Source organism: Phyllobates terribilis, unplaced genomic scaffold (assembly GCF_046119375.1).
Source record: "Phyllobates terribilis strain yellow unplaced genomic scaffold, ASM4611937v1 Scaffold_1__5_contigs__length_1240528914, whole genome shotgun sequence".
Taxonomy (NCBI): domain Eukaryota; kingdom Metazoa; phylum Chordata; class Amphibia; order Anura; family Dendrobatidae; genus Phyllobates; species Phyllobates terribilis.
In genome coordinates, this window is record NW_027362761.1 from 817,432,155 (window position 1) to 817,444,541 (window position 12,387).

Below are 12,387 nucleotides of genomic sequence, written 5' to 3' on the forward strand. Positions count from 1 at the left end.
GGGACAAGGCAGGGATGTCCTCTGTCCCCTCTCTTATACATCCTAGTGACGGAGCACCTGCTCTCATCAATTCGCCATAACCCCAATATTAGGTGGATTGAGGTGGGAGGCACCGAGTACAAGTGCTCTCTATTTGCTGATGATGTCCTAGTATATATCACTCAATCACATATATCCATCCCTGCTGTTATGGCTGAAATAGATCACTTTGTTACATGGTAAAATTTTAAAATCAATGCAGCGAAGTCTGAGGCCCTCGATGTCTCCCTAACTAAATCCATATAGGATTCCATCCAGTCCAACTTTCCCTTTGCCTGGCCCTCACAGGGTATCAAATACTTAGGAATTCCTATTCATAGAGACCTCTCCCATCTATGTTATCTTAATTTTGGGCCCTTTATTGAACAATTCCATACAGACCACGGTTGGCAAGTTAGAACTGTAAGATTCACTACGTGAACCACTGGTGTTTTGTGGAAAAGCACATGTACACCGCGTTCCAAATTATTATGCAAAAAGTGTTTAGGAGTGATAAGGGAAGAATTTGTTTGTTTGTCAGTTAAACTCATTGATGGTGATGTGTGTCAGGGCTCTTTATATCACTGTAAGCAATTGCAGACACCTGTGCTAATTAGTTTGGCAGGTGTGTCCAATGAAAGGCAAGACTACTTAAGAAGGCTCTCTCACATTATTAAGCAGCCTACATTTTCTGCCAAAATGGGAAAGAAAAAGGATGTGTCGGCTGCTGAGAAGCAACAAATTGTGGAGTGTTTAGGTCAAGGCATGACTACAATCAACATTGTGCGATGATCAGGATGAAGTGTCTTGGCAATCAAGAAGTATGTAGCTGATTCACAGTACACATGTGTGCGTGCTGATAAGGGCAAATTGAGGACTCTTTCCTACAGGCAATTACGTCAGGTTGAAAGAGCAGCGGCAAAAAAGCCTTGTCATAGCAGCAGACAAGTTTTTGAAGCTGCTTGTGCCTCCAACGTCCCCCGAACAACAAGATGCAGGGTCCTTCAGAGGTTTGCAGCTGTGCATACGCCATCCTGTCGACCTCCTCTATCCACTTCACACAAGCAGAAACGGCTCCAGTGGGCCAAACATTACATGAAGACTGATTTCAAAACTGTTTTGTTCACGGATGAGTGCCGTGCAGCGCTCGATGGTCCAGATGAATGGAGTGGAGGATGGCTGGTTGATGGACACCCCACGCAAACACGGCTACAGCGCCAACAAGGAGGAGGTGGAGTAATGTTTTGGGCTGGAATCATGGGGAGAGAGATTGTCGGCCCATTTAGGATCCCTGAAGGCGCTAAAGATGAACTCCATAATGTATGTGGATTTTCTCAAACAGCACTTCCTGCCATGGTTCAAGAAGAAGAACCGTGTATTTCACAGCAAGATCATTTTTCTGCATGATAATTCACCATCTCATGCTGCACATAAAACATCTGCATCTCTGGCTGATATGGGCATAAAAGGGGACAAACTTATGGTGTGACCCCCATGCTCCCCTGACCTCTACCCCATTCAGAACCTTTGGAGCATCATTAGAAGGAGTGTCTATGATGGCGGGAGGCAGTTCACATCTAAGCAACAGCTCTGGGAGGGTATTCTGTCCTCATGCAAAACAATTGAAGCAGAAACCATCCAAAACCTGACAAATTCAATGGACGAGAGAGTTCAGAAGCTCCTTTCGAACAAGGGGTCCTATGTGAAAATGTAACATCACCTAGAATAAAGTTTTGAGTTGAAAACTGTTTGATTTCAGTTTCTAGCAACCTGCTAATGCTTATAATTTCAAAAATGACCATTTTTTTGGTCTTTATTAAAATGAAAAGGTTGATCGAAAAGTTTGGGGGATCTAAGAGTGTGGCAACCCAGTAGTCATGATTACTTCGAATTCTGACAATATGAGGGTCATGCTGCAGGTAGTGCAGCAAGAAGGCACTTATGTGTCTTGCGCATCTCGGAGCCCCAAAATTATTTTCCGGGCTAGATGCAGCTAAAAATTATTTTAAATTTTAAATCTGGTGAAGCTTTAGTATAGATGGCCTAATAGGATCAGTGCTGCACACTGCTACAAAGCCCAAATTATTTTCCAGTCAAGATACAGATAAACATGATTAGTAATTTGAAAGCTTAAAACGGTTGGTAGGGTGATTTTAACCAATCATCAAGCTTTTACTCTCCCCAGGATGACACAGGGGTAGAAAAGTCGTTTCGGATCCATGATTTGTTCATCTTTATGAACGTGAGTCTTTCTACATTATCAGTGGAGAGCCGCGTGCGCTTATCTGTTAGCACACCACCAGCAGCGCTGAACACACGTTCAGACAGAACGCTGGCTGCGGGGCATGACAAGATCTCCAAGGCGTAAGTGGATAGCTCCGGCCATTTATCCAGATTGGAAGCCCAAAAAGAGCAAGGGTCCAGTGACACAGTCGTGGCTTCAATGTTTACTTGGAGATACTCCTGTACCATCGTCTCTAGGCGTTGACTATGTGTCAGACTTCTTGTCTCCTGTGGCCTTGCAAAGGATGGGCTAAAAAAGTGGTGAAATGATTCCGCAAAATTGATGTTACCAGCAGATACTGTGGTTCTGTTACGGTTTGAGTGCTGAACACTTGACGGTCCCACGGTTGGCAAGTTGGAACTGTGAGATTCACTACGTGCACCACTGGTATTTTGTGGAAAAGCACATGTAAGATTCTGCAACAGTCTCTGCTGATACTCCTGCATGCGTGCATCCCTTTCTATGGCAGGAATAATTTCTGCAAATTTACTTTTGTACCGGGGATCTAACAGTGTGGCAACCCAGTAGTCAGGATTATTTCTAATTCTCACAATTCGAGGGTCATGTTGCAGGTAGTGCAGCAAGAAGGCATTCATGTGTGTTGCGCATCCAGGAGCACCAAGTCCCTGTTGTGTTGGTGGCGAGGTAACAATCATGCTTCCTTCCTCTGTCCTCTCCCCCCAACCTCGCACAACAGAAATGTGATCAAGGTCTCCCTCATCTGATGAGTCTTCCATCAGTTCGTCCTCCACTTCTTCCTGGGCTCCTGCACCTTCCTCACTAGTTTGGCTGCTACCATGCGCCCTGGTAAAATCATCTCCCCCACCCTCACATGCCTGCCGCCCTGGTGCTGCCGACCGTCTGGACCTTGCAGATGTTAGCCCTTCCGCATACAACTCCTCCTCCTCTACTTCCTCCACCTCCTCTTGTGCCACCACCTGACTCCGAATTCTGTTTAACATGTGCTTCAGCATGTAAATCACCGGAATAGTCATGCTGATAATGGCATCGTCAGCACTAAACATCTTCATTGCCATTTCAAAACTGTGCAGAAGGGTGCATAGGTCCCTGATCTGAGACCACTCCTCCAGCGTGATTTGCCCCACCTCTGAATCTCGTTGGCCCAGGCTATACGTCAGAACGTATTGCACCAGGGCTTGTCGGTGCTGCCACAGTCGCTGCAACATGTGCAGAGTTGAATTCCACCGGGTAGGCACATCGCATTTTAGCCGGTGAAGTGGCAGGCCCAACGACTTCTGTAGAGATGTAAGTCGCTGAGCTGCGGGATGCGAACGGCGGAAGTGAGCACACAGCGACCGTGCCCTCTGCAGAAGGCCATCTAGTCTGGGATAGTGGGCTAAAAATTGCTGGACAACCAGGTTCAACACGTGAGCCATACAAGGCACGTGTGTGACATTGCCCCGGCGAAGGGCCGCACCCAGGTTTACAGCATTGTCGCACACGGCCTTCCCTGGTTTCAGGTCCAGTGGAGACAACCATTCATGAAATTGGTTCTCCAGAGCTGACCACAACTCCTCAGCTGTGTGACTCACATTTCCCAGACATTTCAATGTAAAAACCGCCTGATGACGTTGAGCCCTACTGCCAGCATAGTAAGGAGGTGTGCAGGATCCCTTCTGCGCAGTTAGAAAGCTTGTGGCATGACCAGACAGGCTTTGGGTGCAGGTGGAAGACCGAGAGGAGGTTGAGGAGGCAGAAGCAGTGGAGGAAAAATGACATAAAGAGGATTGACGCACAACTCGTGGGGACGGCAAGACTTGGACAGCAGCCCCTTGTCCTGCTGTCACCATAGTTACCCAGTGCCCAGTCAGCGACATGTAACGCCCCTGTCCATGCCTACTCGTCCAAGTGTCTGTGGTGAAATGCACCCTGTCACACACAGAGTTTCTCAAAGAAGCGGTGATGTTGTGTGCGACATGCTGGTGGAGCGCAGGCACACCTTTCTTTGAGAAGTAGTGCCGACTGGGCATCTGGTACTGGGGCACTGCGACGGACATAAGGTCTCGAAAATCCTCTGTGTCCACCAGGCGGAAAGGCAGCATTTCTGTAGCCAAGAGCTTGCAGATGGTGAAATTCAACCTCTTAGCTTTCTCATGGCTAGGAGGAAATGGTCTTTTACTTGTCCACATCTGAGGGACCGAGGGCTGGCTATTGTGCTTAGACGGGGTTGATAAGGGTGTCCCCGGCAAACTGCCGGTCTGTGAGGAAGATGCAGGCGGACATGTTAGGTTGCCTTGATCCAAAGGTGGTGCTATCGATGTCGGACAGCGCTCAAGACCAGCTGGTGTTACCACCTCCAAAGAAAATGATGACCTGCCAATCACGCTGGCTGTTGCGGGTAAAGAGGTGGCAGGTCTGTGCCCCAAAACAGGTGTGACTGCTGTCCCCCCAGTCACAGAGGATGAAGAGGCCGCGGATGCACAAGATATGGCAGACGGTGGTTGGCCCGGCCGGCTAGACCGCATTGTAGCACACTGAGCTTCCCACTGCAACTTATGCTTCATGTCCATGTGCCGGTTCATGCATGAAGTACTCAAACTATGTATTTTTTGGCCTCTACTTAGCTTTTGCTGACAAATGTTACAGATAACACGAGTTGGGTCATCTTTATCGATCTGAAAAAATGCCCAGGCTATGCAAGGCTTAGCACCCATGCGACCTGAAGAGCCACCACGACTTGTGGTGAGAGGCAGAGTTGTGTTTGAGGATGCAGTTGTTGACGTGCTTCCAGTACTACGTCTCTGTCCAGGAAGGCGCAACCTGACCTCGTCGTCACTAGCATCTTCCTCCACCTCCTCTGCTGACCTCATCTCTTGGCTGACTGTGGGTTGACAGTAAGTGGGATCTCCGACCTCATCATCATCACCCTGTGCGTTATCACACCCGTCGTCCTCAGAGCCAACCTGTTCCTGCCCTGACAAAAAACTAAAGTTGTCGCTCCAATCAGGTATTTGAGTCTTATCATCGTCTTCCTCATTGTCTCCACCAACAGGAGTTACAGTTTGGGAATGAGGGTCTACATTATGGTCAGAACCTTCTGCGTCTGGTCCTGGATCCGACTCATAAAGATTCTGGGCATCAGTGCAGATCATTTCCTCGTCTGGATTCACAGAAGCGCTGGAGTCGACCTCTGATTCCCAGGCTATAGTATGAGTAAACAGCTCTGCAGACTCAACCATCTGTTCTACCTCATACTCAGACGGGCAGCTGGAGATTTGGGAGCTGTGAGGAAGCAAGTGCGATTTGGGTGACACCTTTGAGGACTGGAGTATTTGTGATGTTGAAGTTGATGTGGAGGAGAGCCCACTTAAAGGAGCACTTGATATCCGTTGAAGCACCTGCTGTTTTTGTGCCTCATCTGGAATTTGTAGCGATTGGAGTGGCCGTAAGAAAGGGATCTTATCACATTGTCCGCTAAAAGAAGTAGACATTTTAGTTTGGCTGGAAGATGGTCTTTCTTCTGCACCTACCCCACGGACACAACCTTTTTTCCCCTTCCCAACACGCCTATTCCCCTTTCCACCAGCAGCAGGCCTTTTTCCACACATTTTGGTGGTTAACTAATTCACAACTCTGGAGTTGTTTGCACAAAAAAACAATGGATGGTAACCGAGCAGAGCTGAGTGGCCAAACTGTGGTATTAGGCCAAAACTATTGGCTGGGTTAGATGCAGAAAAAAATTATTTTTAATTTGCAACCTGATGGAGGTCAGTATAGATGGACTAATAGACCAAGTCCCACACACTGCTAGAAGCCCAAATATTTTTTCAGAGCTAGATGCAGAAAAAAATTATTTTTAATTTGCAACCTGATGGAGGTCAGTATAGATGGACTAATAGACCAAGTCCCACACACTGCTAGAAGCCCAAATATTTTTTCAGAGCTAGATGCAGAAAAAAATTATTTTTAATTTGCAACCTGATGGAGGTCAGTATAGATGGACTAATAGACCAAGTCCCACACACCGCTAGAAGCCCAAATATTTTTTCAGAGCTAGATGCAGAAAAAAATTATATTCAATTTGCAACCTGCTGGACGTCAGTATAGAAGGACTAATAGAACAAGTCCCACACACTGCTAGAAGCCCAAATATTTTTTCAGAGCTAAATGAAGAAAAAAATTATTTTTAATTTGCAACCTGATGGAGGTCAGTATAGATGGACTAATAGACCAAGTCCCACACACTGCTAGAAGCCCAAATATTTTTTCAGAGCTAGATGCAGAAAAAAAATATTTTTAATTTGCAACCTGATGGAGGTCAGTATAGATGGACTAATAGACCAAGTCCCACAAACCGCTAGAAGCCCAAATATTTTTTCAGAGCTAGATGCAGAAATTTTTTTTATTCAATTTGCAACCTGATGGAGGTCAGTATAGATGGACTAATAGACCAAGTCCCACACACTGCTAGAAGCCCAAATATTTTTTCAGAGCTAGATGCAGAAAAAAATTATTTTTAATTTGCAACCTGATGGAGGTCAGTATAGATGGACTAGTAGACCAAGTCCCACACACTGCTAGAAGCCCAAATATTTTTTCAGAGCTAGATGCAGAAAAAAATTATTTTTAATTTGCAACCTGATGGAGGTCAGTATAGATGGACTAATAGAACAAGTCCCACACGCTGCTAGAAGCCCAAATATTTTTTCAGAGATAAATGAAGAAAAAAATTATTTTTAATTTGCAACCTGATGGAGGTCAGTATAGATGGACTAATAGACCAAGTCCCACACACTGCTAGAAGCCCAAATATTTTTTCAGAGCTAGATGCAGAAAAAAATTATTTTTAATTTGCAACCTGATGGAGGTCAGTATAGATGGACTAATAGACCAAGTCCCACACACCGCTAGAAGCCCAAATATTTTTTCAGAGCTAGATGCAGAAAAAAATTATATTCAATTTGCAACCTGCTGGAGGTCAGTATAGAAGGACTAATAGAACAAGTCCCACACACTGCTAGAAGCCCAAATATTTTTTCAGAGCTAAATGAAGAAAAAAATTATTTTTAATTTGCAACCTGATGGAGGTCAGTATAGATGGACTAATAGACCAAGTCCCACACACTGCTAGATGCCCAAATATTTTTTCAGAGCTAGATGCAGAAAAAAATTATATTCAGTTTGCAACCTGATGGAGGTCAGTATAGATGGACTAATAGAATGATGCTATGCCCAAAAGATTTTACTTCACTAGGTGCAGTAAAAAAATTGGTATTCTATACACAGGTGGTATATCTTGCAACACAGATAGGCTACTCCACTGACTAACACACTCTGCAATAGGCCAAAAAGGATTAGCTTTGCTAGATTCAGCCAAATGCTGTGAAAAAAACTTGCACAGCACTGGCACAGACCTGCCTGGCAAAAACTGATAGGAACTGATGTAACCTAGTCCTGAAAAGGACTCTAATTACAATTAGTCTTTACTCCCACAATCTATCTATTTAAGAGCACAGACCTGCCTGATAAAAGTCGTAGGAAATGCTGTAACCTAGTCCTTAAAAGGACTGCAATCACAACTATTCCCTACACCCAAGCTATCTGTATATTTGTGCGAAAATTGGCTTGAAATTAACAAGGTATAGCGCACACAGCAACAGCGGTGCCGTCTAACACGCAGCTGCAGCAGTGAGAAAATGGTGGCGACGGGGAAAATGGCTTGGTCTTATAGGGCAAGGACATGTGACATACACTGCCAATCACACATGCCCTTGCTTGTGTGAAAAAAAGCACTTCGCTCCGTGTGTGCGCTGCTGATAGGCTGACAGATTGCACCTCCCCACTGCAAATGCGGGAAAGAGAAAAAAAAATGGAGATCTTCATTGTTCCTGCAGAGATCCATACCCTGCCCCTCCCCCCGCCCCGCTGTACACTCAAACTGCGTATTAACATTAATTTTCATCATTACTGAGAAAAAATCCAGTTATGATTTTGGTGCACGAACAGTTATCGAACATAACCTCGAACAGCAGAATTTTTCTCAAATTGTTCGTGTTCGCCGACCGGCTCGAACACCGCCCAAAACAGCTCGAATTTGAGATTGGCGAACAGTTCGAGTAGAACAACGCTCATCTCTATTTTTAACCTAGACCTATCATTTAGCTTTGTTTAAATCATATCTAGCTTTTCAGAAATAAATGTCATGTGGATATGAGGATTAACACTACTTTGGCAATTTTATGACTTGTTTTCTGCATTTTTCCCTGTGTAGACTCTATGTCTAACTTTCAGTACTCTTTAAGCTGATGGGTGGAAACTAGCAGCTATGATGTCTCCCAAAAAAAACTCACAGAATCAGAGTGATTCCTACTTTTTTTTCTTTGCAGCACATTTAGCAGCACCAATACGAAAGTCAAAATTAATCAATACTGAGCTGTGTGAATGTGAATTCAGCTTTGGAGTAAACTAAATCAATCACTTGATGATGCAGCTTCACCTGCCTTTAACTGCCCAAATCGGATAGCCTTTCACTGGGCTGAATACTCAACATTCCTCTTCCCCTGTTTCCTATACATAGAGTATAAAAAGAGATGTAACCTGACACCTCATTATGCTGGCAGACTATGTGCTGGCTTTGGTTTTGGGTATGTACACACATATGAAAAAAATCAACATATCTGAAGATAGATTTAGATGAATCGGAAGTAAATCTTGAAAAATGTGCTAAGTTTGTTGGGAAGGAGCCTGGATAGCTCAGTCGGTAGAGCATCAGACTTTTGATCTGAGGGTTCAGAATTCAAGTCCCTGTACAGGCATTAAGTTTTTAAGTCTCAACAGATCACTTTGTATTGTTTTAATCTCAGCTTGTGCTTGAAGATTAGTTGCATGCTTAATGCACTTGCTTGACATGAGAAATAAAATGCTCTTTTACACTAGAGAAAAATACAAAAAACATGTCTTTGAATCTGTCCAAATTCACGACAAATCATTGATTATGTGCTTGGTTTTGGCTTTGTACAGTCATATTGAATGCTAATTTTTCTGAGTATACTTAAGTATGGACAGAGACATTTTTTTTGAAAATATTGCAAAAGTGCACTTAGAAAGAACCTGGATAGCTCAGTCAATAAAGCACCCGTCTTTTAATCTGAGGGTCCATTATTTACATCATTGTTCAGTTTTGAGGCTTTTTAACCTAGACCTATCATTTAGCTTTGTTTAAATCATACCTAGCTTTTCAGAAATAAATGTCATGTGGATATGAGGATTAACACTACTTTGGCAATTTTATGACTTGTTTTCTGCATTTTTCCCTCTGTAGACTCTATGTCTAACTTTCAATACTCTTTAAGCTGATGTGTGGAAACTAGCAGCTATGATGTCTCCCATAAAAAACACACAGAATCAGAGTGATTCCTACTTTTCTTTCTTTGCAGCACATTTAGCAGTACCAATATGAAAGTCAAAATTAATCAACACTGAGCTGTGTGAATCTGAATTCAGCTTTGGAGTAAACTAAATCAACCGCTTGATGATGCAGCTTCACCTGCCTTTAACTGCCCAAATCCGATAGCCTTTCACTGGGCTGAATACTCATCACTCCTCTTCCCCTGTTTCTTATACATAGAGTATAAAAAGAGATGTAACCTGACACCTCATTATGCTGGCAGAGTATGTGCTGGCTTTGGTTTTGGGTATGTACACACATATGAAAAAAATCAACATATCTGAAGATACAATGAGATGAATCAGAAGCAAATCTTGAAAAATGTGCTAGGTTTGTTTAGAAGGAGCCTGGATAGCTCAGTCGGTAGAGCATCAGACTTTTAGTCTGAGGGTCCAGGGTTCAAGTTCCTGTTCAGGCATTAAGCTTTCAAATCTCAACAGATCACTTTGTATAGTTTAAATCTCAGCTTGTGCTTGAAGATTAGTTGCATGCTTTATGCACTTGTTTGACATGAGAAATAAAATGCTCTTATACACTAGAGAAAAAACAAAAAACATGTCTTTGAATATGTCCAAACTCACAACAAATTATTGATTATGTGCTTGGTTTTGGCTTTGAACAGTCATATTGAATGATAATTTTTCTGAATATAATTAAATATGAACAGAGACATTTTTTTTTTAAATGTTGCAACAGTGCACTTAGAAAGAAAATTGGACAGCTCAGTCAGTAAAGCACCCGTCTTTTAATCTGAGGGTCCATTATTTACGTCATTGTTCAGTTTTGAGGCTTTTTAACCTAGATCTATCATTTAGCTTTGTTTAAATCATACCTAGCTTTTCAGAAATAAATGTCATGTGGATATGAGGATTAACACTACTTTGGCAATTTTATGACTTGTTTTCGGCATTTTTCCCTCTGTAGACTCTATGTCTTACTTTCAATACTCTTTAAGCTGATGTGTGGAAACTAGCAGCTATGATGTCCCCCATAAAAAACACACAGAATCAGAGTGATTCCTACTTTTTTTTCTTTGCAGCACATTTAGCAATACCAATATGAAAGTCAAAATTAATCAATACTGAGCTGTGTGAATGTGAATTCAGCTTTGGAGTAAACTAAATCAACCGCTTGATGATGCAAATTCACCTGCCTTTAACTGCCCAAATCTGTTAGCCTTTCACTGGGCTGAATACTCATCACTCCTCTTCCCCTGTTCCTATGCATAGAATATAAAAAGAGATGTAACCTGACACCTCATTATGCTGGCAGACTATGTGCTGGCTTTGGTTTTGGGTATGTACACACATATGAAAAAAATCAACATATCTGAAGATACATTTAGATGAATCAGAAGCAAATCTTGAAAAATGTGCTAAGTTTGCTCAGAAGGAGCCTGGATAGCTCAGTCGGTAGAGCATCAGACTTTTAATATGAGGGTCCAGGGTTCAAGTCCCTGTTCAGGTGTTAAGCTTTTAAATCTCAACAGATCACTTTGTATTGTTTAAATCTCAGCTTGTGCTTGAAGATCAGTTGCATGCTTAATGCTCTTGTTTGACATGAGAAATAAAATGCTCTTTTACACTAGAGAAAAAAACAAAAAACATGTCTTTGAATATGTCCAAATTCACGACAAATCATTGATTATGTGCTTGGTTTTGGCTTTGAACAGTCATATTGGATGATAATTTTTCTGAGTATACTTAAATATGGACAGAGACATTTTTTTTGAAAATGTTGCAAAAGTGCACTTAGAAAGAACCTGGATAGCTCAGTCTGTAAAGCAGCTGTCTTTTAATCTGAGGGTCCATTATTTACGTCATTGTTCAGTTTTGAGGCTTTTTAACCTAGATCTATCATTTAGCTTTGTTTAAATCCTACCTAGCTTTTCAGAAATAAATGTCATGTGGATATGATGATTAAGACTACTTTGGCAATTTTATGACTTGTTTTCTGCATTTTTCCCTCTGTAGACTCTATGTCTAACTTTCAGTACTCTTTAAGCTGATGGGTGGAAACTAGCAGCTATGATGTCTCCCATAAAAAACACACAGAATCAGAGTGATTCCTACTTTTTTTCTTTGCAGCACATTTAGCAGTACCAATATGAAAGTCAAAATTAATCAATACTGAGCTGTGTGAATGTGAATTCAGCTTTGGAGTAAACTAAATCAACTGCTTGATGATGCAACTTCACCTGCCTTTAACTGCCCAAATCTGATAGCCTTTCACTGGGCTGAATACTCATCATTCCTCTTCCCCTGTTTCCTATACATAGAGTATAAAAAGAGATGTAACCTGACACCTCATTACGCTGGCAGACTATGTGCTGGCTTTGGTTTTGGGTATGTACACACATATGAAAAAAATCAACATATCTGAAGATACATTTAGATGAATCAGAAGCAAATCTTGAAAAATGTGCTAAGCTTGTTCAGAAGGAGCCTGGATAGCTCAGTCGGTAGAGCATCAGTCTTTTAATCTGAGTGTCCAGGGTTCAAGTCCCTGTTCAAGTGTTAAGCTTTTAAATCTCAACAGATCACTTTGTATTGTTTAAATCTCAGCTTGTGCTTGAAGATTAGTTGCATGCTTAATGCTCTTGTTTGACATGAGAAATAAAATGCTTTTGTTTGACATGAGAAATAAAATGCTCTTTTACACTAGAGAAAAAAACAAA

The 12,387-nt window shown here is 42.3% G+C and overlaps 3 non-coding genes across 3 annotated transcripts; all 3 read left to right on the forward strand.

The window, feature by feature from the left end:
* The first annotated feature begins 10,055 nt into the window (after positions 1-10,055).
* TRNAK-UUU (transfer RNA lysine (anticodon UUU)) lies at positions 10,056-10,128 on the forward strand. Its single transcript has one exon. It is a non-coding gene; the product is annotated as a tRNA-Lys (tRNA).
* Positions 10,129-11,104: 976 nt separating this feature from the next.
* On the forward strand, positions 11,105-11,177 carry TRNAK-UUU (transfer RNA lysine (anticodon UUU)). The gene has a single exon. It is a non-coding gene; the product is annotated as a tRNA-Lys (tRNA).
* A 976-nt stretch (positions 11,178-12,153) lies between these two features.
* Positions 12,154-12,226, forward strand: TRNAK-UUU (transfer RNA lysine (anticodon UUU)). Its single transcript has one exon. It is a non-coding gene; the product is annotated as a tRNA-Lys (tRNA).
* Positions 12,227-12,387: the final 161 nt, after the last annotated feature.